The sequence below is a fragment of the Thalassophryne amazonica genome, chromosome 4 (genome assembly GCF_902500255.1).
Source record: "Thalassophryne amazonica chromosome 4, fThaAma1.1, whole genome shotgun sequence".
Taxonomy (NCBI): domain Eukaryota; kingdom Metazoa; phylum Chordata; class Actinopteri; order Batrachoidiformes; family Batrachoididae; genus Thalassophryne; species Thalassophryne amazonica.
The window spans coordinates 86,262,690-86,287,782 of NC_047106.1; the positions used below are offsets into that span (position 1 = coordinate 86,262,690).

The window sequence follows — 25,093 nt, forward strand, 5'->3', positions numbered from 1 at the left end:
CTAATAGATTACAATTTGTTCATGTAAATGGGGAATCTTCTTCACAGACTAAGGTTAATTATGGAGTTCCACAAGGTTCTGTGCTAGGACCAATTTTATTCACTTTATACATGCTTCCCTTAGGCAGTATTATTAGACGGCATTGCTTAAATTTTCATTGTTACGCAGATGATACCCAGCTTTATCTATCCATGAAGCCAGAGGACACACACCAATTAGCTAAACTGCAGGATTGTCTTACAGACATAAGGACATGGATGACCTCTAATTTCCTGCTTTTAAACTCAGATAAAAACTGAAGTTATTGTACCTGGCCCCACAAATCTTAGAAACATGGTGTCTAACCAGATCCTTACTCTGGATGGCATTACCCTGACCTCTAGTAATACTGTGAGAAATCTTGGAGTCATTTTTGATCAGGATATGTCATTCAAAGCGCATATTAAACAAATATGTAAGACTGCTTTTTTGCATTTATGCAATATCTCTAAAATTAGAAATGTCTTGTCTCAGAGTGATGCTGAAAAACTAATTCATGCATTTATTTCCTCTAGGCTGGACTATTGTAATTCATTATTATCGGGTTGTCCTAAAAGTTCCCTGAAAAGCCTTCAGTTAATTCAAAATGCTGCAGCTAGAGTACTGACGGGGACTAGAAGGAGAGAGCATATCTCACCCGTGTTGGCCTCTCTTCATTGGCTTCCTGTTAATTCTAGAATAGAATTTAAAATTCTTCTTCTTACTTATAAGGTTTTGAATAATCAGGTCCCTTCTTATCTTAGGGACCTCGTAGTACCATATCACCCCAATAGAGCGCTTCGCTCTCAGACTGCAGGCTTACTTGTAGTTCCTAGGGTTTGTAAGAGTAGAATGGGAGGCAGAGCCTTCAGCTTTCAGGCTCCTCTCCTGTGGAACCAGCTCCCAATTCGGATCAGGGAGACAGACACCCTCTCTACTTTTAAGATTAGGCTTAAAACTTTCCTTTTTGCTAAAGCTTATAGTTAGGGCTGGATCAGGTGACCCTGAACCATCCCTTAGTTATGCTGCTATAGACTTAGACTGCTGGGGGGTTCCCATAATGCACTGAGTGTTTCTTTCTCTTTTTGCTCTGTATGCACCACTCTGCATTTAATCATTAGTGACTGATCTCTGCTCCCCTCCACAGCATGTCTTTTTCCTGGTTCTCTCCCCTCAGCCCCAACCAGTCCCAGCAGAAGACTGCCCTTCCCTGAGCCTGGTTCTGCTGGAGGTTTCTTCCTGTTAAAAGGGAGTTTTTCCTTCCCACTGTCGCCAAGTGCTTGCTCACAGGGGGTCGTTTTGACCTTTGGGGTTTTTACGTAAGTATTGTATGGCCTTGCCTTACAATATAAAGCGCCTTGGGGCAACTGTTTGTTGTGATTTGGCGCTATATAAATAAAATTGAATTGAATTGAATTTTACTTTCACTTTTGATACTCGGTGTGCTTCTTACCCCGTGTGCTGTTATACAATGTTGCTGGAACCTCAGTTTCCCTGAGGGAGTCTTCCCAAGGGATTAATAATGTTCTATTTAATCTAATCTCACAGATACAGTAGACCTGCATGCTGATTTACTAACAGTGTTTAATGACAATTGCATCGTCGCATACTCAGAATAACGTATTGTCAATTTAGTGTTTGCCTTAAAGATGTCGCCCTTCACACAGGGGGAAATTAAAAGTTTCACATCTTGCTCAAGGACACTTTTCCAGGGACTGAACCACCAACCCATTGAGGCTTTTCAGGTTTCAAATCCCGCAAAACTTCAGAGAGGTCGCTGCGCTGCGAGATCTCAGTAACATTGAGAACCGCATTGATACTCTCTGATCACGCTCCACTTTAACCGCTGCACACGGACAACAGCATTAACATTGCAACATAAAACTATTTTTATATTGTGCCTAAAACTCTTGTGAATATATTCTCTGGGATTTTAGACGTTGTTATTGCATTTATTTTATGTAAACATGTGAGAATCACAGTCTGTCTCTCCGTTATTTTCAGTGGGAGCTGCTGTGAGCTACGCTCACTTCCTGATCATGTCGTTCTGGGAGAAAGTGAAGTTTGCTCTTTAATGTCTTGATTATTGTTCTTTACAACACTGTTTGTCCTCTTTGTTCCAGACTAATATATATAATATGTCTGAAATTTGGTTTGAGTTTATTAAATTCCACACAGATTAAACGTAGCAGACACAGATTATTTGTTATAATTGTTTTAGCAAGTTTTCAGGGTGTCATGCAGCAGTCTCTTATTAATATGATGAAAAGCATAAAAAATTACATTTTTGTAGAATAATATTCATTTACAATTGTCATTGTGTGGATTCTCTATGTTGTTTTGACTGCAGCGACTCTCTGGTGTGCAAGGGATTATGGGATACGTGAAAACCCCGAATTCATTTGTGGGTAATTGCTCACCCTCATATCCGTGTATAAGGACATTTTATTCCAGGCTAAATAAATTTTGTGATTTTCGTCTGTAAAAGACAAAACAGAATAACATGATTTGTTGATTCAGTCTGATCACATACTCAAAGGGAGAAACCAGAAGTGTTTATTAGTCCGCTTTTGCTGAAATCTCTGTAATAGACAATATTTGTCTCCTATTTAGCCTCTGTCATGAAGTTCAAATGTGCCACAGGCACAGAAAAAGGACTATGGGAGCACCATGCGGAAGTTCCTGACAGACAGAGGAAGAAGATGACACACAGAAAAAGAGGTTTCACTCTGAGTGTCACTGTAGACTTCCTGGACCACTGGCTGAGCCACAGCTAATTTCCTGTTAGCACACAGGCCGAGGTCAACGCTGAGTTCTGAAGCACGACAGAACTGAACACTTATCTCGTACTGGTGTAGTTGTTCAGGCTTTCTGAGGTTATCTGGTTGTTGAAGTGGCACCAAGTGAACAAAGTGGTTTTGCAGTTAAAACATGGATAAACTTTCTTTCAAGGGATATTCACAATTATCCCCATGTTACATGTGACAACATGCAGCACTTCCTGGTCCAAACACAGATTTGTGCACTTTGTTCCCATAGTTTTGATACTGATTTGTTCTTATATTTAGTGTAGATTACGGGGAATACAGAGATGAAAATGTCTGAATGTTGTGTTTCTGATTATAAGAGAAGAACTGAAACGTCATCACAATTTTTATTCGATCGTTTTCATCCATCAAATAAAAAAAATACCTTTGTATGCTGACAAAAATATGTGTGTTAATCTCTGTCTCAATCTCTCTGCCTCTCGCATAATATGAATGAAACATTTTTCAAGCAAACTTTTTTACATATTTAAGAAATTAATTAAAAATCATTTCAGCATAACAAGCATTTTAAGTGCAAAATTCTATGTCTGCTACTTAACACACACACACACACACACACACTCATACAAATGCATTTCAGATATTTCTGATTGATTAAGTCAAGCTGCTTCTATAAGAACAGAAACTGGCGTAAGAACAAAAATATTCAGATATATCAATGAATATATCATGAATCCAAGCACATTACACTTGTACATCCTAATCAACATGGAATTGAACGCACATGCGCACGCATACACACACACCAAGATCCTCCCATCCCACGCCCCCGTTTAAATATGCAAATCCATGTAAACAGGTCTTGGGATTCCTCACGCCATCACATCAGTCAACATGAACACAGAAAAAACATTAAACCGAGTGTGAGTCACAGATGACTGGAAGTGACGTGGACACACGCAGTGATAGTTTATTTGCTATCCCGTTAAACGGAATGAACAGGAAATACGAGGTCTGTTAGAAAAGTATCGGAGCTTTTTATTTTTTTCAAAAACCATATGGATTTGAATCACGTGTGATTGCATCAGCCAAGCTTGAACCTTCGTGCGCATGCGTGATTTTTTTCACACCTGTCGGTTGCGTCATTCGCCTGTGAGCAGGCTTTGAGTGACCACTGGTCCACCCCTCTCATCGTTAAGGAAATGGGGGAATGATTTGGAGCTTTGCTGCATCAATTTTTTCCTGAAACTGTGAGAGACCTCCAGGTGGACACCATTCGGAAAATGAATATGACTTTCAGGGACGGTTTTATGGGGATTACACAGATTAAGGAGTGCTCCAGCCAGTTTAAAGACCGCCCACAGGACATGTTGGGGCATGTCCAGCTCATGCTCAATTTCTCGGATATTCACACGACTGAAAAGCAACTGGAAGCCGTCTGAAAGCCGTCCTGAGAGACCAACACGGAGGTGGTTTTGTCCCGCGCCATGAGCTGCACGGTGGCGCATTCATCCGCTTCTTTTTACATTAAAAAAACTCCTGTAACAGTGGAATGTGCCAAAAAAGTGCTGATGTCCACGCCTTCTGCCTTTTTGTGAAAGTCAGACGACGTCCCGGATCAACAAAGCCTTCACGTTGGAAATGATCTGGTTGTTTCAGTGGGGTGTCAGCCTGTCGATCAGCGCTCGGAGCGCGCCGCGCTCTCAGACGCTGTGGGCGGTCTTTAAACTGGCTGGAGCACTCCTTAATCTGTGTAATCCCCATAAAATCGTCCCTGAAAGCCATATTAATTTTCCGAATGGTGTCCACCTGGAGGTCTCTCACAGTTTCTGGAAAAAATTGATGCAGCAAAGCTCCAAATCATTCCGCCATTTCCTTAATGACGAGAGGGGTGGACCAGTGCTCACTCAAAGCCTGCTCACAGGTGAATGACGCAACCGACAGGTGTGAAAAAACTCACGCATGCACACGAAGGTTCAAGCTTGGCTGATGCAATCACATGTGATTCAAATCCATATGGTTTTTGAAAAAAAATAAAAAGGTCAGATACTTTTCTAACAGACCTCGGATGTTAGCGGGATAAGAGGATAAGAGTAATGTGGTGCTCCATGGCTGAACAGAAAACATATTTGAATGTGCACTTGTGCAAAAGTGCCAGCGCTGGTTTTTGTTTGGAACAATTACATGAATAAAGTATTTACACAGCAAGCAAGCCATCCATCGTGCACCGTGCCAGCTTCTAGCCTGTCCCCTACCAAATGCATTTGTGCATCACATATAATTTAACCACTGATGGATTGAAAATGTTTCCTATTAACAAAAACAAATTCATCATGTTATGCGCCTTTATAGTAATATGTTTGCAATCAATAGCTCCAACTACATTCGGGAAAATGGCTCTCACTATTGGAATGTGATGTACCTGGATGACATTCAGATGATTGCATTCCACACAGTTGTCATGGCTCAGCTCAAGGTTGACTGGCACACTCCTGACTGATCAGCCAGCTCCCGCTGGAATCCCCCTGTTGCCAAGAAGCCCAGCGTGGTCAGCACCAGTGTGGGCACAGACAACCCCTGGCTCCTCACCGTATTCCGCTCTGTGCCGGCTGCATTCTGTGTGCAACTCCAGTAACACTGGCCTTGGTAATCAGACTTGGTTTATGAGTCAATTATCATCATTTTCAAGTAAATCCTCGCAGCCCCTGAATACATGATCACATTGGATTGCACCATTTGCAAGGTCATCTAACAATGCTAACGCAACCATTGTTCATGCCATTTTACGCATCACTTTGCGCATGCTTTTATGTCCACTCATATAACTGCAAACACGTGGGTGTGTTAAATGTTCATCAGACTTCCTGTTTTTTACACTATTAACAGTTCCCAGCATCACTTCTGCATGTTGGAGATGGCACAATAGCTGTAGAAACGTGCGTACGCCAAACAGGATTTTTGCGTGACGCACCACACATTTCCACAGTCATTTCACTGTTGATACATCTGAACGTGAGCATGGAGATGGACGTATGCCACGTTTTTGTGCATAAGTATGCTTAGTACATGAAGCCCCTGGTCTTTGCACTTCACACTCACCAGAAACTCAGCTCAGCTTAGTGGTACCTGGCCTCAGTATATCCTTCTGGATTACATTTCTTCTGTGTGTTTCATGAGTCAGTGTTTTCCTACTTTTGACATTTCTGTTGTGCTTCCTGCTGTCAGCATTCCTGTCTCCCGTCAGCACTGTCGTGGCCACCTGGTTCTGGTCCACTGCCAACATTTCATTCTGGTCAAGTCATTGTCTCCCTACATGATCAATTGCAATATTCATTTACTCTGTTGTTCAATAAATTGTTACTTTGCTTTCACCACAGCTCCTTGCATTTTGGGCTCAAATCATTTGTTGGCTTAGCTGTAACAAACAACGTCCAAAAAGGCACAAACAAAATGTTATACACCAGGAATCAGTCCAACTCTGCAAACAAATCCTAAGAGGCATCCAAAAATGAACAGACACGGAGAGAGTTAACAACTGATCAATACTAAGAAAGCACAAGAAAGAAAAATGTGTGAGTGGAACGCACACAGAGGAAACGGGGACAATCTGGTACATACAGAGAGACAAAAAAAAAAAAAAAAGAATGGGTTTAAATACACAGAGAGACACAAGGGCAAGAGCAATTAGGAGTGGGTGTAGAAAGGAAACAAAAAATGTAGAATGGAATAAATAACCAAGGGCGGACAACTACCAATATAAAACAGTAAGCTAAAAACAAAATCACAGATTGAAAAACGCTCACAGTTTTTAAGTTGAGTAAACTCAAACAAGTTGGTGCAACCAGCTAGACCTTGAGTTCTTCTCTCATTTTTTGTTATTTTCCAGTGTTTCTGAATGAATGGAAGCATGGAAACCCATCGCCTGTACTACTTTTGAAGTAAGTTTAAATACTGTAGAGTCCATGTTTAACTGGACTTCTGCTGTTGTGCACACTGTGCACTTTCGTGCAGATTTGGTGATCTTTGTGTTTGGGTTGGCATGTGTGTTTCTGGTTTGTATCAAAGCATAGGTTGCTGCCTATTTTAGAGATGTATTATCAACAGTCTGTGTTCTCCTCTCAAACCATGTTTAAAGTCTGCCCCCCCGTGAAATCCCCAGTGTTTTCAGTTCCATTCAAACTACCAGTTGTGGTTTCATTACCCACATCATCAAATGAGCGTAGGTTGAGCAGCCTCGTCTTGGTTACTCTCAAAGCGTTTGCCATTTATATCTCTGCAACCCCTCTGTTGCTAACATTCAAATTTGGCACATGTGGATCATCACAGCCTACAGTTGTCAAAACAACCATTCATTAATTTGCATGTTAATTAAGTCATGGAGTCAACGTGTAAACAAAGGCAGGGCACTCTATACAGTGTCACTCTTGCTGCAATTATTAATAGATTTAGTCAGGGGCGTAGGTTTGCATATGGACCATAGGGACAAGTCACAACCAATATTTTGGGATGGCAAAATAGTCCCTACCAATATTTAGAATTTTTTTTATATAACAAAATCATTCACTATTTTTTTGCGAACTCGATACTATAATTTTAGTCGTCACGTTTTGTGTTTTCGACGTGCCAGAGTGACAGGGTTACCCATGTTGCAATTTCATTAGCTCACGTTCTTCTCACATGGACGTAAACAAAGCGCATCTCGTGGCAGGCAGTGCTTAATTTGTAAAGTGGGAGGTCCCGGAGCGCAGAGGATGGGTGGCTCCGGTGCAGTGTTGCCAGATGTACGATAATTATCGTATTTGTACGATAGTTTTGCCCTCTGTACGATGTACGATCAATAATGGGAAAAAATCCAATATGTACGATAATTTCAGTTGGTTGCCCAAACACGCATCTCTCTCTGACACCCAAGAATCATTTTGCAGGTGTTGCACTCAGGCGGCATCAAATGCTGGCTTTGGGCGACCGGGACAGTCATTTGAAAGCCCGCCCCCTCTCCATACAAAGTAATGAGTTCCCATCCAATCTCTGCCGTGACAGGAAGATTCCCCAACCAACATCTTTTTTTTTTTCGAAACTTTATTTCAACAAATGCAATAACAAACGAACAAAACACAAGAGCAAAGAGATATACAAGAAGAATAAAAAAAAAAGTTAAAGTTCCTTATGGAGGTGTCAACATTTTTTTCTGTGTTCAACAAAATCTGCACAAGTGGCCATGGCATCGGATGACGACAGCAACCTCGAGGTTGAATTCGACTCTTTCTAGTCTGGTAATTAACACCTTTGTGTCCCTTCACAGAAAAAAAAAAATCTTTCTAGTCTGGTAGTGCATTTACTTGTGCATTTGCGTTCTTGTTGTGCCATAGTTTCCCCATTACTATAATTACTGTTTAAAAATGTGACATAAAATTCTTTGTAAATTAAAAAAAAAAAACGCTAAAATAGCTACGTTGTATGCGTTTTGTTTGTGTACGATAATTTCTCCCAAAATACGATAATTTTGAGGTTTTGGTATGATAGTTTCATATTTCATATCTGGCAACACTGCTCCGGTGCAGAAAAACAAGAAGGGCGGGGGGGAGGGGTTGCGAACAATGCTGTGCGCCACACTTAAAATAAACTGCACACCCACACAAACACGCACGCACACCTTCACAAATAACACTAACACCCTGCCTTTTCCTCAAAAATTACTACATTTATGTTTGCTGTCTGTCTCTGTACTTTTCTGTCACTTTTGCGCTCTTTTTCATACTTTTCCCTCGTTTCAAAAGTCACCGAACGCACTTTACCGTAATATATGCAACATATAGCATACTGTTGGAAACCACGGGTTCTTGGCTTGCTGTCAGTGTTGAAATTTTTCAGCGTGAGGGCTTACATGAGAACTTACGGTAATGAGAATCAGCGGCGCACTAGTGTGAAACTTCCGTGTTTTTCCTCTGCGTTATGACATCACAGGCTTACGTTTACCGTAATACACCATATATATCATTGTAAAGCCCTTTTTTTGTTGGCAAATTAGGTTGCCAGATACCTACAACTGCATTATTGATGAAGAGAATAGATTATACATCTTGGTTGCAAAAACTTTTTTTTTTTGTTAGCTCCACAAGTATTTTTTTTGTTGTCTTGTTCTCTCAGGTGTAGGCCTATAGAATAGATTCGTGATTTTGGGTGCAATTTTGTTATTTAAGCTATTTGTTTGTCTGCCTACACACTTAATAATGTAAATAAAGTGTTAAATTATTCAGCATTATGTCGTCATATGTTATGTATTATGCTGTACTTGTGCGTCTAATGGTATGAGTGGGTTAGGGGGTGGTGGTGGTGGGCAGGGGGGCGGGGGGTGGTATTGTCCCTACCAAAGCTGAGACCAAACCTACGCCCTTGGATTTAGTTGCACACAGAAATTTCAACTCCTGTTTAATTTTGCGAGAAAACCTCAATGGCGGGCATCAATTCATTGACAAAAGCATGTGGCGATGAAAAGATTTTGTTTTGAGAAACATTCTGTTTTCAAATGTTTGTGTACACAGTCTTGTTCCAATCACTGAACTAACAACCCGACAAAGCGGTAAAATGCTCCAGTGTTCCAAGGTACTGCATTAAATGTACTTTTTATAAACCCATAAACAAACAGTGTACAAAATGTGGCATTAAAGATGTTATACATATTTTACAGCTTGTTGTGATGCTGCTGAGCACCCCCCCCCCCCCCCCCCCCACACACACACACACACTGAAACACCACATATTGAAATGCAAATCCATGCACAGCCAGATTCTAGCAGATCCTCCATATCCTGAAAGTGAGCAAATACAGATTCATATTTTTGGAATTGGACAGCCATTATTGACAGCAGGGAGCTAAAACCCACCAGCTGCCACCTCTGTGTCCTTGTGTGTGTACACACAGGCACACACATACACGGCAGTGGATGGGTTGGAGTTCAATGCTAGTGTTGGAATGCTCTGACTGGGAAAATTTAATGAGTACGGTGAACAATCTTTTTTAATTACTACTATTTAATTGCTACTATTGTTGTGCTCTTTGGCAAGACAATGAAGCTACCATATCATACCATCATCAGAAAACCTCATCGACTGTTCAATTCTCAGTTGGAACTGTGCCGTTATGGAAGCAGGATTGTTTAAAACACCTTAGTCTCACACCCAAATCATCACATTTTGACACAGGTAATCTGGAGTTGCGTCAGAAAGGGCATCCGACGTAACACCTGTGCCAATTCAACATGCAGATCCATCCTGGATTTGCTGTGGTGAACCTGAGCGCAAACAAGGGAGCAGATGAAGGTGCTTACTTTTTTGTTACATATACCCTTACAAATGTAGTTGGCCTGAACCATGGTAATCAAGTAACAGTAACACAAATTCATCATGTTGACCCAACAAATTTACATTTAGGTTTCTCAACAAAATTGTTTCTGGCTAAGTTAATGCATTTTACTTGGGTGGACATACTTTCCTTCAGAGTTGTCATGGGTGTCTTTTCAGCTTCCCTCTTTCTTGCATGATCAGTCAGTTTTTTGGAACATCTTACTCCAGACAGAGTTACGAGTACAACAAGGTTTAATTCACAGTGACACAAGTGATTAGTACACTTGCCTCACAAGGAAGAGGTCCCTGGTTCGAGGCAACAGATACCCTATTCGCCTTGGAGATCTGTAGATGCATCAGGAAGGACATCTGGCATAATAACTGTGCCAAATAATTATATGGATCCATACTGGTGACACTGACTAAAAATTAGGAAAAAACAAAAGAAATGGCTTATTTTTTATTATTATTATTTATAGCGCAAAATAACAGTAAAGCTGCCTCAAGGTGCTAACTATTAACTAATGACTGATGTAAATGAAATCCAAGATTATAGTGTTAGAAATGTGCATGTGTCCATCCTGTGCCTTGTTGAAAGAAAACTGATTGTACAGTATGTTAATCACATTGTGCCAGTAGAGAAAAAAAGTGGTGATATGATGGCCTGGTCAGGTGGGCTTGTGACCATAGGATCCTCAGTTTGATTCCCCGTTAGTCGTTAATTCCCAGGTTGTTCCCGGCCTAACAGTGTGTATGTGAGGCATCACTGTAAAGTGCTTTGACCATCAGATGGAAAACTGCAATAGCAATCCAGCCCGTTTAAATGCCATGTTTATATTTTACATCTGCATTTTTATTTCACTGTATGAAAGCATTTATTCTTCAGTAACTTTTGGCATTTTAGTAAATTTCCAATTGTATGAAATTGATTTCTCATTTACTTCTGAACACATTGTCAAAAATACTGAACAGGACAGCTACATGAATGCCAGGCTGAGGATCTTTCATAGTTTGGCAAATTTTTCCTTTTTTCCAGCAGACACCTGTGAAACTGCAACACAGCATTTATGAGAGACAGACTTCTGTCATTATCAGATTATGGTCTCTGGTAACACTAGAAATTACACCTCAAAGTGTTCATAAAGGAACACAGCATCATTCCAACTACTATTATCCAGAAAGGTCAAAAAGTTAAGACTGTTGACCAGTATCATCTTCACTGACAAAACTAGGACACAGAGAGCACATAGACTACCTACAGCCACCAAGGTCCAGCTGTCCCCTGTTTATCTGCAACACAGACAGACAGACAGACAGTCCAGTCAGCTATAAATGGGTCAGCCTAGCATCCCATCCAGGGGGAGTCATACACTCTTGTCACACTACAGAGATAAGTACAGTCACCAATGGGCCTCAGGGCCTACATAGGACTTATTGATTGATACATACAGTGTTCTTGCCTACATCTGGTGCAAAATGTATCCACGGCCCAGTATCTTTCCACCAAATTTCAATTAAATCCATTCACGTCTTTTTGCAATATCCCCCTGACAGACTGACACACAACACTACCTCTTTAACTGAGATAATACTGTCATGGAGTTTCCCAATAAATAAGGGGCATGTCAAAGTGCCCCCCAATCCTTCTCCCTCTATCCTTAGTGTTAGGGACTGGGCTAAGATTTTGGATATAAATCAATTTTAATTTATAAGTGTAATCTGTGGATTACTACAGACCTGGCCACAAAGACAAATATTCACTCAAGTAATCTGAGCAAATACTTGGTATTAGGGCACAGTCACTGGTTTGGGTGAATACACAGAGCCTAAGATGAACAGGAGCTTCTGTGTAGTACTTGTATATTCCTATTGAATTAGTCATTCTCATGATTGCAGGAGATTTAACCCAACAATGCTTTTAGTGTGGTATAACAGTCACAATATTTATCAGGTAAAAGAAGGAAGATCACAACTAAGGGAAGGAGAACAAACAAAACTCCAAACAAAATTCCAACACAAAACATGTTTGCAAAAAAAAATTCACAGAAACAAAGCGAAACTTACAGCAAAAAACAAAACAAAAACAACAACAAAAAAAAACAACAACAGCAACAACAACAAAAAAACCTTAACAGGAGGAACACAGAATCTGTAAATAAGCAACAGTCTAAGAAAGTTTGTGCTGCAGTGCAGGTGTGGGTTGAGTTGAGTTCAAGGGAGCTGGGAAAAAAGGAACCTGACAATTACGTTGTGAAGCAGTGACTGACATCTTAAGTATGTAGGATGAAGTTGTAAATACAAAGGATTTAAAGGCAGGAGAGTTATAAGGTGCTGACGAAACAGGTGCCACTTCTCTGGATACAGAGTTTGTACCCCCCGCTGTGATGTGAGCACTGACACCATGCATGTGGCCACAGCAGGACTGGGGATGTAACCAGAGCATCAAGCAAAAACTGTGTCACACATAATTTGGGGAACTTGGGTTATTTCTTGATGGTGTCATGACATTGCAAAACAGTGGTGGCATTTCATTACAATTCCTTCATCGCTCTTGTTGATGTCACGGCAGGCTTGTGGTCATTCTTACGTGTTCCTGTCTTACCCGTAGTCATTAATGGTGCATGTATCGTGTCATGTCTGTGGCATGGGACTCTGCTATGACTCATTACAGGCTCAGATTGCTGTGCTTTCATAATTTGTCATAACAACAACAAGAGAGTGACAAATTACTCAACAGTTCAAAGTTGCGCTGCCATTTGGGGGCTACCACAAAAGTATGAAAAGCAAACAGCTTTACACAAATGATCCAAATCTAACCCATGATTGACATTACAAGACTTACAACGAATTACGTCATGATCCAATCCTGAAAGTGTAACAGTCGCACAAAGGAGCCAACAGGTGCACACTAAACCATGCCTGATGTTGAAAATGTGGCATCAATAAGGATGATTCATGTAGGAAAGACTTCACCTGGCTCTGAAGTCATTTGGGAATTACATACCTTGATCAAAGAAAGGCACATTAGTTTTGGAAATGAGGGTAGGTACAAGGAGTGTTCACTTTCCGGTCTTAGATGATCCGTGAGGATGCCGCACGACACAACAAACCATATTATTCCAAGTGTTTGTAATAAAATACTCCAAATGAAACAGACACAGCTATCCACAACAGCTAGCAGCTGGATTCTGACAGATGTTTTGACAGGCACAGACATGGAGCTCAGCCGCTGTCACTCAAAGCGACCACGCTCCCAATTATACATAACTTTGTGGCTTAAAACATCTTCACTGCCTGTAAGTTGTCATGGAAGGAGAAACTTCATCTGAGACCGTCAAAGGTACCACTTGGTTTTGGGTAGCTTCTCGTGTGCAGCTGTCAAGGTTGCTGGATGACAGGAGGTAGGGTCAGGATAAAGTAATGACACAAACACCAAATGCTCCATGGGCTAGCCTGTCTCACTTCACAATGGTTGGTACAGCCTCCACGGTCTTGCAAAGACAGATCTTTGTGGAATGCAACCTTAGAAGGTTACACACTCCAAGAACATAACAGCTAATGTTAGACCCACAATAATTGCATACTGCCACCAAATAATTCAAGAAAGTGTTGATGTAGTCATTCAGACATGTCCATGAAATAAACATCAAACTGTCTGTGAGAGAGTGGTGAGAATGTAATATTTTCACCTCCTGTGGAGTACACTGTACAAGGAAACTAGTCAAAGCTGCTCACTGGGAATGTGGTATTGAAATGATATTCCATTGCTCAACAGTTCCATTGACTTTTAGTTCAGTTTTTCCGAACGAGATGGAGCTGGACAGGAATTTCAGCCTCACAGGAACAAAGAAGTTCTTTCATCATCAGTAATGCTGTGGAGGAGGATTGGGAACACTGCTGGCTGTTACTGCAGACTGGATGATATGACCAATACTCATGTTCATACTGTGCATGAGGGCAAGTCACAGGCATGGACAGAACATGCAGCTTTTCTTGTTTTCCCCTAATTCTTTATTTATTTAGAATAGTCAACTCATTTGACATTTAAAATGACCAGAGATATGCACTATAAAAACAGCCAGTTTCATGGATTAGTTTTTAAAATTCATAGTAATGATGAAGTGATAAATCAAAAGACGTATTGATGAATATAGTGATATAGTAAGATCAAAGCCTGGCCCACCTTCAGAAATTGAAGGAAGCTGATAAGTTGTTCCTTAAAGAAGAACTGAAAGCTGAGATGATCAGAGAACAAACCATGAAGGTGAAAGAGGAAAATAAACAGATCATTGAAAAATGTGCTGGAAAAAACCAGCTGGAAGGAGAGGACAAGGCCATAGACAAGAAACTACAAAATGTACAGTGTCAACAAGCTGAGGAGGCAGCACAACGTAAGGTCCAATTGGAGAAGTCCAAAAGACTCAAGAGCTGGAACAAAATTGTTCTTGATAAACATGAAGAAATGGACTGAAGGCAGTGTCCTCAGAGAGGAGAAGAACCTTCTGAAAGCTGTTCAGGAAAGAAAAGCTAGATTTCAAAAATGAAATTAAAATCAAGAAAGAAGAAGAAAGAAGGCAGCCACCCTTCAATCTATTGCTGATCATCGGAAGAACATGAAAAAAGAACAAGAGGAGAGAAAAAAACAAGAGGAGAGAAAAAAAAGTGGACAAAGAGGGGAACCTGGCATACCCTCAGAAACTGAAAGAAGTTGATAAATTGTTCCATAAAGAAGAACAACTGAAAGCTGAGATAAGAGAAAAGACCATGAAAATGAAAGAGGAAAATAAAAGCCTGATAGCTGAACAACGTGCCAGAAGACAGCAGTTGGAAAAGGAGGATGAAGGTTTTGATAAGACGTATAACCAGACGTCTTGGCTGAGAAAGAGAAAAAATTCCAGGAGCTTGCAAATGTCAAAGGAACTGAAACTTCGGAGAACAGATGAATGAATGAATGAATCCAACAGTTAAGACCCGGTCACATGGCACACAGTGTTAGCTGAACAAAGCAAAAAAGTCACAAATTGTCGAGAAAAAGTGGGCGAATGAACCGGCACTTTTCCCATCACCGAAAAGCCTGCAAGTGCAGATCGCATAAAATACCGAAACGAAACCGGAACTAACAAAAGAAAAACAAAGCAAACGGCAACCTTGACGCTTTGCAGCTGCAAGAGCTAGCTGTCTTGACGACAGGTTTGTCTAATGTGTGCGCGCACATGCACATTGCAGCCCTCTCTGGCTCTCAGAGAGGGCTGCAATGTTTGTAAACAGTTAAAGTAGTTGATAAAACATTCTTGCCACTATTGTTTCTGTATGAAAACGTTGCTTTTCATCCCACACATGGGCGAGTCACGTTCAGCTCGTCGGATCTTTAGTTATTGATCGGTTCAGATGTCGTCACTGTTCATACAAGACGTTGGACTTGAGAGGTTGGACGAAGTTGGGCGACAATCAAATGGAACGCTGACAGTACAGGACCTACGCAAACAATGAGGAACCGTCAAGACAGAAAGCAAAACGGAATATAGACGAATTGAGGTTGTCCCCAGGATTCGTTCACATTTTTCAAGTTTGAAACTTCTGACGAAGCCCCAGCTACAGAAACGAAGCTGGGCAACGGTTAAATGATGTCTCCGAAAGTCAACATAAGCGCAGATTTCTTGTTTCGTTTTGGCTTTGGTTTCCTTCATTAGTGCCGTGTGACCGGGTTTTAATGAAGACAGGACTGAGATACTTCTCAGTTCAAGGGGACCAGTTGCTGTACTTCGGCACTGTTGAAACCAAGATAGTTACATTGAAAAAACAACGTAACAAGCTGCACCTTGGAAATAAGGCATTATACAGATGTGGTACTTCTGCAACAAAGACTACAGAAAAGAATCAAGATCGGAACAAGCTGCAGCTGAAAAACATGACTTGTGCCCAAAACCAACTGCTCACAAAGTGACCTCGCCTGAAACCCAACATACTGCGGGCTGAACAGATGAACCAGCAGACCCCTCAATGCCTTCAGCTCCCACCAATCACATCTTGTGCTGTAAAGTACTTGTGAAGGGTGGAGTCCTGAGGGTTCTGAAGGCAAATGGGAGACATTTCTTCAAGCGTGGGACAAGTTTAACTTTCCTTCCAGAATCCATCTATGGGAGGTTACTCAGTAGGACCTCATGTAGTTCTGTGAGATGGCAGATGCAGCAACACAACAGTGTAAACATGCATCTTGAGTGATAAACAAATTGACCAATGCAATGTACGGCCAATATGTAGCCCACTGTGGCTGTCCATACACCGTACTGAGTACTGCTCTGTGTGATGCAAAATTATGTTTGTTTTCTCTTTAAAACCTTATGAGAAGCATTAAATTGCATATAATGTGATGTTTGAATTCACATGAAATGTGGTACCACAACTGTACACTCACTCACTCATCTTCAACCACTTACTTCAATTAAAGGTCACGGGGGGGGGTGCAGGGGGCTGGAGCCTGGAGCCTATCCCAGCAGTCAAAGGGCACGAGGTGGGGTACACCCTAGACAGGACATCAGTCTGTCGCAGGGCCACATATAGACAAACACATTCACACTTGCACACACACCTACAGACAACTTAAAAGTGTAGGTGACACGATATGTAATTTTTTTGAGTATTTAAGACTGGTGCACAGTTACTAAAGAGATAAATATTCAGACTTTGAACTCAGCACCACTAGAAACCAGGAATGTCTGGGTGAGTCCCAACACTGGAGAAGAAGGATGAAGTGACATCAGTGCCAGAACCATTATCTTAATAGTCCCATTAATTTATGTGTTTTTACAGAATACTGACAGCCCCGTTTCCACAGACTGGTTTGCATCGGTGATGCATGGTGTTTTCGGTGTCAGAACGGTTAGTTCTCACCAGCAGAATCCTTTTCATTGACAAGTGGAACACTTATATTGTCTGCAGCTTCTCCACTTGACATGGAGACAAAACTGAGTATTTTCACGTTATTTTATTTTATTGTTTTGTGGATCATGGGATAATTTCATCTATTGCAGACTGAGATGTTACAAGTAGATGAGGGACTGCGAGTCTTTCAGCTTGCAGCACAAAGTGGCCCGCAGCAGAAGAAGAGGAGGCTCCACTCACAGCAGAGACTCAAACCATCATGGACTTTTCTTCAGCCAGGACAACAAATTAAAGTATTTTCAGATGTTTTCATCAGACTGAAGATGATCTCACTGAAACAGACAGGTAAGACTATATTATTTATTCCTTGTGTGAATGGTTTTAACATTTAATAATAACGTGTTACACCACTAACGTACAGTACACTAACGTACAGTACACTAACTGTATTTAAGAAGGAAACAAGATTTATTTTGGTATTTTCATGTCATTTTTCAGATTTGAAATTTATGTACCTGTTTCTCAAAAAAAAAATCACCCTTCCTCATCACTTTTTTTCTGATGTCACAGATAGTAAAACTATTTTTTATTTATTTATTTATTTTTAATCAGTTGATTATGACCAAAGAGCTGGCAAAAAAAAAAAAAACAGTTTATCATCTCCACCTGCATGCCAAAATCACTTGCATTATTTATTTATTTATTTTAATAATCACCATTCTGTTCTGAACTCTGCCAATATCATCACTGTTGTCAGACTGAAGATTTTCCTCCAAGGTTTAGTCTCCCTCATTGTCATCTAAATAAGCTCAAAACCATAAGGCTGTGTCCTACAGTTTCTTCAAAAACAAAAAAAATAGTCAGAAAACAGCTCGACCTCCGCCGTGCTTACAATTGATTTGGGCTTGAATCAGCAGGTCCCGTTCTTGTGATGACGTAGCAACAATATGGCCGTGGATGAGGGCTAAAATAGAGCGCAGACTTCAGACAGCTGTAGTTTATCCTTCATCCGCTCACTTATCATCAACGTTTGTTGTTCAGGATTTTTTTAAATCAACATTTCATAATTTTTAGTGATTATCTGTGCACACTTTTTGGTGTCACCTATCAATCAATCAATCAATTTTTTTTTATATAGTGCCAAATCACAACAAACAGTTGCCCCAAGGCGCCTTATATTGTAAGGCAAGGCCATACAATAATTATGTAAAACCCCAACGGTCAAAACGACCCCCTGTGAGCAAGCACTTGGCTACAGTGGGAAGGAAAAACTCTCTTTTAACAGGAAGAAACCTCCAGCAGAACCAGGCTCAGGGAGGGGCAGTCTTCTGCTGGGACTGGATGGGGCTGAGGGAGAGAACCAGGAAAAAGACATGCTGTGGAGGGGAGCAGAGATCGATCACTAATGATTAATGCAGAGTGGTGCATACAGAGCAAAAGAGAAAGAAACAGTGCATCGTGGGAACCCCCCAGCAGTCTACGTCTATAGCAGCATAACTAAGGGATGGTTCAGGGTCACCTGATCCAGCCCTAACTATAAGCTTTAGCAAAAAGGAAAGTTTTTAAGCCTAATCTTAAAAGTAGAGAGGGTGTCTGTCTCCCTGATCTGAATTGGGAGCTGGTTCACAGGAGAGGAGCCTGAAAGCTGAAGGCTCTGCCTCCCATTCTACTCTTACAAACCTAGGAACTACAAGTAAGCCTGCAGTCTGAGAGCGAAGCGCTCTATTGGGGTGATATGGTACTACAAGGTCCCTAAGATAAGATGGGACCTGATTATTCAAAACCTTATAAGTAAGAAGAAGAATTTTAAATTCTATTCTAGAGTTAACAGGAAGCCAATGAAGAGAGGCCAATATGGGTGAGATATACTCTCCTTCTAGTCCCGTTAGCACTCTAGCTGCAGCATTTTGAATTAACTGAAGGCTTTTAGGGAACTTTTAGGGACAACCTGATAATAATGAATTACAATAGTCCAGCCTAGAGGAAATAAATGCATGAATAGTTTTTCAGCATCACTCTGAGACAAGACCTTTCTAATTTTAGAGATATTGCGTAAATGCAAAAAAGCAGTCCTACATATTTGTTTAATATGCGCTTGAATGACCATATCCTGATCAAAATGACTCCAAGATTTCTCACAGTATTACTAGAGGTCAGGGTAATGCCATCCAGAGTAAGGATCTGATAGACACCATGTTTCTAAGATTTGTGGGGCCAGTACAATAACTTCAGTTTTATCTGAGTTTAAAAGCAGGAAATTAGAGGTCATCCATGTCTTTATGTCTGTAAGACAATCCTGCAGTTTAGCTAATTGATGGTGTCCTCTGGCTTCATGGATAGATAAAGCTGGGTATCATTCTGCGTAAACAAATGAAAATTTAAACAATACCGTCTAATAATACTGCCTAAGGGAAGCATGTATACAAGTGAATAAAATTGGTCCTAGCACAGAACCTTGTGGAACTCCATAATTAACTTTAGTCTGTGAAGAAGATTCCCCATTTACATGAACAAATTGTAATCTATTAGACAATATGATTCAAACCACCACCAGCGCAGTGCCTTTAATACCTATGGCATGCTCTAATCTCTGTAATAAAATGTTATGGTCAACAGTATCAAAAGCAGCACTGAGTTCTAACAGAACAAGCACAGAGAGGAGTCCACTGTCCGAGGCCATAAGAAGATCATTTGTAACCTTCACTAATGCTGTTTCTGTACTATGATGAATTCTAAAACCTGACTGAAACTCTTCAAATAGACCATTCCTCTGCAGATGATCAGTTAGCTGTTTTACAACTACCCTTTCAAGAATTTTTGAGAGAAAAGGAAGGTTGGAGATTGGCCTATAATTAGCTAAGATAGCTGGGTCAAGTGATGCTTTTAAGTAATGGTTTAATTACTGCACCTTAAAAGCCTGTGGTACATAGCAACTAACAAAGATAGATTGATCATATTTAAGATTGAAGCATTAAATAATGGTAGGGCTTCCTTGAGCAGCCTGGTAGGAATGGGGTCTAATAAACATGTTGATGGTTTTGGATGAAGTAACTAATGAAAATAACTCAGACAGAACAATCGGAGAGAAAGAGTCTAACCAAATACCGGCATCATGAAAGCAGCCAAAGATAACGATACATCTTGGGATGGTTATGAGTAATTTTTTCTCTAATAGTTAAATTTTGTTAGCAAAGAAGTCATGAAGTCATTACTAGTTAAAGTTAATGGAATACTCAGCTCAATAGAGCTCTGACTCTTTGTCAGCCTGGCTACAGTGCTGAAAAGAAACCTGGGGTTGTTCTTATTTTCTTCAATTAGTGATGAGTAGAAAGATGTCCTAGCTTTACGGAGGGCTTTTTTATAGAGCAACAGACTCTTTTTCCAGGCTAAGTGAAGATCTTCTAAATTAGTGAGACGCCATTTCCTCTCCAACTTACGGGTTATCTGCTTTAAGCTACGAGTTTGTGAGTTATACCACAGAGTCAGGCACTTCTGATTTAAAGCTCTCTTTTCAGAGGAGCTACAGTATCCAAAGTTGTCTTCAATGAGGATGTAAAACTATTGACGAGATACTCTATCTCACTTACAGAGTTAGGTAGCTACTCTGCACTGTGTTGTTATATGGCATTAGAGAACATAAAGAAGGAATCATATCCTTAAACCTAGTTACAGCGCTTTCTGAAAGACTTCTAGTGTAATGAACCTTATTCCCCACTGCTGGGTAGTCCATCAGAGTAAATGTAATGTTATAAGAAATGATCAGACAGAAGGGAGTTTTCAGGGAATACTGTTAAGTCTTCTATTTCCATACCATAAGTCAGAACAAGATCTAAGATGTGATTAAAGTGGTGGGTGGACTCATTTACATTTTGAGCAAAGCCAATAGAGTCTAATAATAGATTAAATGCAGTGTTGAGGCTGTCATTCTCAGCATCTGTGTGGATGTTAAAATCGCCCACTATAATTATCTTATCTGAGCTAAGCACTAAGTCAGACAAAAGGTCTGAAAATTCACAGAGAAAACTCACAGTAACGACCAGGTGGATGATAGATAATAACAAATAAAACTGGTTTTTGGGACTTCCAATTTGGATGGACAAGACTAAGAGTCAAGCTTTCAAATGAATTAAAGCTCTGTCTGGGTTTTTGATTAATTAATAAGCTGGAATGGAAGATTGCTGCTAATCCTCCGCCTTGGCCGTGCTACGAGCATTCTGACAGTTAGTGTGACTCGGGGGTGTTGACTCGTTTAAACTAACATATTCATCCTGCTGTAACCAGGTTTCTGTAAGGCAGAATAATCAATATGTGATCAATTATTATATCATTTACCAACAGGGACTTAGAAGAGAGAGACCTAATGTTTAATAGACCACATTTAACTGTTTTAGTCTGTGGTGCAGTTGAGGTGCTATATTATTTTTTCTTTTGAATTTTATGCTTAAATAGATTTTTGCTGGCTGTTGGTGGTCTGGGAGCAGGCACCGTCTCTACAGGGATGGGGTAATGAGGGGATGGCAGGGGGAGAGAAGCTGCAGAGAGGTGTGTAAGACTAGAACTCTGCTTCCTGGTCCCAACCCTGGATAGTCACGGTTTGGAGGATTTAAGAAAATTGGCCAGATTTCTAGAAATGAGAGCTGCTCCGTCCAAAGTGGGATGGATGCCGTCTCTCCTAACAAGACCAGGTTTCCCCAGAAGCTTTGCCAATTATCTATGAAGCCCACCTCATTTTTGTGGACACCACTCAGACAGCCAGCAATTCAAGGAGAACATGCGGCTAAACATGTCACTCCCGGTCCGATTGGGGAGGGGCCCAGAGAAAACTACAGAGTCCGACATTGTTTTTGCAAAGTTACACACCGATTCAATGTTAATTTTAGTGACCTCGATTGGCGTAACCGGGTGTCATACTGCCGACGTGAATTACAATCTTACCAAATTTACGCTTAGCCTTAGCCAGCAGTTTCAAATTCCTTCAATGTCGCCTGCTCTGGCCCCCGGAAGACAATTGACTATAGTTGCTGGTGTCGCTAACGTCACATTTCTCAAAACAGAGTCGCCAATAACCAGAGTTTGATCCTCGGCGGGTGTGTCGCCGAGTGGGGAAAAACGGTTAGAAATGTGAACGGGTTGGCGGTGTACACAGGGCTTCTGTTTAGGGCTACGCTTCCTCCTCACAGTCACCCAGTCAGCCTGCTTTCCCGGCTGCTCAGGATCTGCCAGGGGGGAACTAACGGCGGCTAAGCTACCTTGGTCCGCACTGACTACAGGGGCCTGGCTAGCTGTAGAATTTTCCACGGTGCGGAGCCGAGTCTCCAATTCGCCCAGCTTGGCCTCCAAAGCTACGAATAAGCTACACTTATTACAAGTACCATTACTGCTAAAGGAGGCAGAGGAATAACTAAACATTTCACACCCAGAGCAGAAAAGTGCGGGAGAGACAGGAGAAGCCGCCATGCTAAACCGGCTAAGAGCTAGTAGCTGCGCTAAGCTAGCGGATTCCTAAAAACACGCAAAGTGAATAATGTGTAAATAATTTAGAGGTGATTCAGCAGAAGGAGTGCTTTAGTTAAGGCACGTGAAGATTACACTGTGAAACAAATCGTAATCTAGATAACTAGATCAATCTAACTGCGCAGATTAAACAGCTAACAGATACAGAAAAACACCGCTGTGCTCCGGAACAGGAAGTGATACAATACCGCAGTGAGAGCCAACCACCAGTAGAGACCTATGTTTTAACGTTTCCAATCCACCCAACTGTACAATCACCTAAACAAAAATCAAACCATGATCATGACCCTAAAATTTTAATGTTCTCTGAGGTGTAACACAAGATTGACGCTTCTCTGATCCTATTTAAAAAAAATGTTTTTAATTAAAAAATTATCTGAAGCTGGTTTGGAATGTGTAACACAACAAATCTGATTTATTCCCAAAAAATTTGGTCAGTATGTAATAGTACAGCAGAATATCTTGAAAAAACACTCATGGGAATCCTACGTTAGCCACCAAAGCTAAGTGACACGCAGGTCCAATCACTAGTGACCAGCACTCGTATGATGCTTTAATTCAACCCGACTACAAATATTATGATACCTTACCCACAGAATGGCATCACAATTACTCCACAGAATTCAACCAGCATATCTGTCGTCTTCATGAAAAACCTCTCCAAATACTTTCCACACCTTACTTTTCATTGAGGTGGACATTTTTTATTGATACAACCAGTAGCAACTGATTCCACTTCTTCCCCCATTCAGTCTTCCAGCCATGCTGCAAAATGTGAAAGGCGTATGGTGGTGCAACATGGCAGCATTCTTTAACTGGCCCACTCCTATGGAGATACTAGAGCTCTTGGTGAAATTCTGTTATATCTGCATTAATAGTGAATGTCCACCAGGTGGGGACATTGCTCCATTTCAAGAACTTTGAGACAACGATGACCAACCTGTTGCTTATGGTACTAGACTGTTTCATCTTAGATTCTCTTGCAGTCTCCATGTCTACTGTCCAGTCATGCAGTCGGCATCTTTTCACAATTGGAGTTATTCAAATGATGATGTTTTAAAAAACAGTTGTTTCTTAAGCACTGATATTAGCCTTTAGGTAATATTCACAAATATGTTTACAATTTATTTTGGCTGACCTGTCTGGAAATGACCTTAATATCATTAAAAATATATATTTTTGTTTGACTCATAAACAAACGTGACCACTACTTTCTGACCGTCCCACGCTTCACTGCCGGATTATGCAGAGGCAGCCACCTTTGCACAATTTCAAACATCTTTGGTGGGCACATGGATAAATTGATGCAGAAAGAGGGTGGGTTTTTTTTTGTTTTGTTTTTTGGACTGCGTGTGGATCATAAGTTGTGCGTCACCTTCAAGCTCTTATCGCCATCTGGTGGGATTTGCATTAACTGCAGTGCTTTTTGAAACTTTGTTTCCTCAACTTTTCTGTTTAGTAGGATTTTCAGATAAAACGTTGAGGTGTGTTGTATGAGTAGACGGAGCACCTGTACAAATCAGAATCACTGATGAGCTCCCACCAAAATAAAAACACCACTGTGCCTGAAGGGGGCGCTTTTGTGTGAAATGCAGACAGATAGTAGCTGTGTACATGCATATATAATCCCAAACAAAGTCACTCACCCTGCTGTTTTTAGCTCGATCTTCTCCTTCAGCGCTCTCAGGTCAGAGACAAGTTAAAATCCAGTCAGGCTCCATGTTATAACAGGACACGTGTCCTTCCAGTTTGGTCTGAAGTAGGAATGAAGTGGCAAGCTGAGAAAGAAGGGAGTGACAGAGAGGAACTGGAGGGGAGGGGAGGCTGGAGGCAGCGTGGGATATCCCTTTGAGTCATGGAAACTGATCCAGAGAGCAGCCGAGCTCGCGGGCCTCCCGGCAGCACCGCTGGAAACTCTTACTGTGCTGCAGTATGGGAAGAACTTCACGCACACAACTGCTTTCTCTGTTCGCTCAGTGGCAGCATCAGCCACCATGTCTGATGGTGATTTTTTTTTTAACATTGTGGAGGTTTTCTCTAAGTTTCCAAAGTTTGTTTAAAGTTTTTCATATAATATTGAAAATATATGGACGTCAAGTTTTCGTGTGTTTGTTTGAATTTTTTTTTTTTTTTTTCGCACATAACCAAAAGAAACATTATGGTAACTCTTTCCTTCTTTTCTTTCTTTCACCACAATATTAAAGCCGTATGACCTTTCAAATTTCACAAAACTGGCAAAAATTTAGTTTCTGCTGAAATCCATGTTTATTTTTGTAACATGTTGCAAAACTGCAGCTCATTTTAATGAAGAGAACACATTTATTTGTGGGGAATTGCATGGCAAACATGGTCTTTTCCTTCATTGTCATTGTGCAGATGAACAGCAGGAGGAAGTGTGTGTACACAGGTTTTTGAGAACACCTATGACCTGACCCACTTGCTTGATGTGCACTAACATCCATAAGACATCTTGTAAATCACGTCAGAGGTGTTATATTATCTGGCTTCAAAAACAGCATTTTTAGATTTAGAAGTGTTTATTTCTTGCTAACCTTCACAAAAAATAT

General features: G+C 40.8%; 1 protein-coding gene across 1 annotated transcript in view; it reads right to left on the bottom strand.

Annotated features, from left to right (window-relative positions):
• Window positions 1–24,804, bottom strand: part of phldb1b (pleckstrin homology-like domain, family B, member 1b) — a 439,803-nt gene extending 414,999 nt beyond the window's left edge. Inside the window, exon 1 of the mRNA XM_034168200.1 lies at window positions 24,173–24,804. The gene's annotated coding sequence lies outside the window, so the exon portion shown is untranslated. The remainder of the gene's footprint in view (window positions 1–24,172) is intronic.
• Window positions 24,805–25,093: the final 289 nt, after the last annotated feature.